Source organism: Mandrillus leucophaeus, unplaced genomic scaffold (assembly GCF_000951045.1).
Source record: "Mandrillus leucophaeus isolate KB7577 unplaced genomic scaffold, Mleu.le_1.0 Scaffold932, whole genome shotgun sequence".
Classification (NCBI taxonomy): domain Eukaryota; kingdom Metazoa; phylum Chordata; class Mammalia; order Primates; family Cercopithecidae; genus Mandrillus; species Mandrillus leucophaeus.
In genome coordinates, this window is record NW_012110164.1 from 912,936 (window position 1) to 916,446 (window position 3,511).

Below are 3,511 nucleotides of genomic sequence, written 5' to 3' on the forward strand. Positions count from 1 at the left end.
AAAAAAAAAAGAAAAAAAAATTAGCCTGGCTTGGTGGCGCCTGCCTGTAATACCAGCTACTCCAGAGACCGAGGCAGGAGAACCACTTGAACCTGGGAGGTGTTGGTCGCGGTGAGACAAAATTGTGCTTTTGCACTCCAGCCTGGGAGATAAGAGTGAAACTCCATCTCAAAAAAAAAAAAAAAAAGTTTCAGTTCAAAAAACTAATTAAAATAAAATGTCTACATATTTCTTAGCAGTAGTAGTGGCAGCAAGCCTATAATGGAAGAACGGCTTCAAAGCACTGAGACAAAAAAAAAAAAAAAAAAAAAAAGGTTAACTTAGCCTTATGCACCCAATAAAAATGTTTTTCAAGAATTAGCTTGTAGCAAAAATGAAGTTAATCACTACCAACTTAAAAAAATATGTATCAAGAAGGAGTAAAAGGACTAAGTAAGACAGGTTTTGCAGTGCAGGAAGAAATAGGAAGCACAAAATCAGTTTTTTTTCAAAGAGTAAAAGCAACAAATATTTTTAGTTTGAAACAATAGTTCTAAACTATGACTAATGGGGTTAAAGTAAAAGATAATAAGAGATCTAAAATTCAGGTAAACAGAAAGATGAATTATTGGGGTTAATTAAAGATCGAGTCCTCCAAGACACTTTCATTTCAGAGAAGAATAAAACTGCTATTGATTGACATTAGGCTTCATTAAGCATGCACTGGAAAATGTAAAAACAAATCACTAAAATACTGAAGATAATGACTGTATGTTATATAATTTCCAGGATCTAGACTTATATAGTATTACAAACTTTATACAGTATAACTTTAAGTCTAGGCCGGGCGAGATGGCTCAGGCTTGTAATCCCAGCACTTTTGGAGGCCAAGGGGGGCGGATCACTTGAGGTCGGGAGTTTGGGACCAGCCTGGTCAACATGACAAAACCCCGTCTCTATTTTAATCCCCGCTAAAATACAAAAATTAGCTGGGGATGGTGGCACACCTCTACAATGCCAGCTACTGTGAAGGCTGAGGCAGGAGAATTGCCAGAACCTAGAAGGCAGAGGTTGCAGTGGTCCGGCCTGGGAGACAGAGCCAGACTCCATCTCAAAAAGAAATAATAATAAAATAAATAAATAAATAGAAATAAGGCTATAGCTGGAAAGCTAAAGAACTAAATAACAATAACAATTGTAATAATAAAAATTAATCATCCAAAAAAGAGAAGAAATTAAGAAAAAATGGAACATAGAGAAATACAAAAGTAAAATGATAAAAAAATCTAAATATATAAATAATTACTGGATTAAACTCACAGTTTAAAACACATACAGACAGGCCGGGCACAGTGGCCCACACTTGTAATCCTAGCACTTTGGGAGGCCGAGGCAGGCAGATCACGAAGTCAGGAGTTCAAGACCAGGCTGACCAACATGATGAAACCCTGTCTGTACTAAAAATACAAAAATTAGCTGGACATAGTGGCACACACCTGTAATCCCAGCTACTCGGGAGGCGGAGGCAGGAGAATCACTTGAACCCGGGAGGTGCAGGTTGCAGTGAGCCGAGAACACACCACTGCATACCAGCCTGGACAACAGAGCGAGACTCCGTGTCAAAAAAATACAAAAAAAAAAAACAAACAAAAAACCACATACAGACTTTTACATAAATGCATATAATATGTATGGACACAAGTTAAATCATGGAAAAGGAGACATTCTGAAACAGGGAGCAAAAGATTCAAAAACTGAAGGAATTTAAATTTAGAAAATAACAGAAACAACCCTGACATACCTATATTAATATCTGGCAAAATATACTGTAAGTCAGAAGCCAGTTGTAGGATGTGTAATGCACTGCACAATGATTAATGTTAAGGGAAGAAATAACTTTTAAAAATAATTTTTTTTCTTTTTTCTTTTTTTTTTTTTTTTTGGAGACAGAGTCTCACTCTGTCGCCAGGCTGGAGTGCAGTAGCATGATCTTGGCTCACTGCAACCTCCGCCTCCTGGGTTCAAGCAATTCTCCTGCCTCAGTTTCCCAAGTAGCTGGGAGTACAGGCATGCACCACCACGCCCAGCTAATTTTTGGATTTTTAGTAGAAATGAAGTTTAACCATTTTAGCCACGATGGTCTGGATCTCTGGACCTCATGATCCCCCTGCCTTGGGCTCCCAAAGTGCTGGGATTACAGGTCTAAGCCACTGTGCCTGGCCAAAAATATTTAAAATACTAATTGAAACAGCTAAAAGAAACAATGTACAAATCCACTATCATCTGGGAAGATGTCATACTGTACCTCTTACTGATTGTGATGGTAGAGGGTATTTTAAAAATCAAATTAAAAATAGATTTAGGCCGAATGTGGTGGCTCATGCCTGTAACCCCAGCACTTTGGGAGGCCGAGGTGGGCGGATCACTTGAGGTCAGGAGTTCCAGACCAGCCTGGCCAACATGGTGAAACCTTGCTCTACTAAAAATACAAAAATTAGCCTGGTGTGGTGGTGGCAGCGCCTGTAGTTACAGGTAATGGGGAGTCTCAGGCAGGAGAATCGCTTGAACCTGGGAGGCAGAGGTTGTGCTGAGCCGAGATCATGCACTCCAGCCTAGGCGACAGAGTGAGACTTTGTCTCAAAAAACAAAAACAAAAAGAAAAACTAGATTTAATTGGTATCTACAGAACCCTTCACCCTACAATTAGAGGATACATACTTTTCTCAAATAGAATAGAATATTTATTGAAATTGATCACAGTCTGGGTCATTATGCAAGCCTCAATTTCCAAGAAAAGGGCATGACACAGTATATTCTCTGACAGCAGTGCATTTAAGATAAAAATAAATGACCCTCAAAAAGATATTGGGAAAATTAATTGTGCCTCAAAATTATTTCAGCTCACGAGAAAAATAAAATATGTTTTAAGATAATAATTAGAAGATAACATAATGAAAATGCTATATATTAAATACTACTGTAGGATACAACTAAAATATATATTTATAATAACTAGTACTTATATTACAAGAATACTTGAAGGATAATAGACTTACATTGGAAGAAATGCAGCAAAATAAAATCAGGGAAAGTAGAAGAACACAGCTAATAAAGAGAAGAAATAAATAGAACAACAAGATGTATTAGAGAATATGATTATAGCAGAAATTTTGTGGAAAGACTAATAAAAGAAATAAACTTTTCAAGATAGGGCAAGCAAATGACAAAATACGTATATAATATTCAGAATGAATAATAAGTATTGATGCGCAGATATTTTTTAAATGAGAATATTTTTACTTTTTGTTTTCTGTGTATAAAGCCACTCTCATGTCTATGGGTGGTCTGGGCAGTTCTGCAAATGTGATCTGTACTTGTCTGGTCTTGCCTATACTGGCTGTTGTATCTGTGGGGGCTTGGCTAGAGTTTGGCTGACCTAACATGCCAGCCTAACCTAGGAGGACTCAAATGTCCTTAACATTTTTGTCTTGTTTCTCAAACAGACCAGATTTGACATATTTCTGTGGCAGTG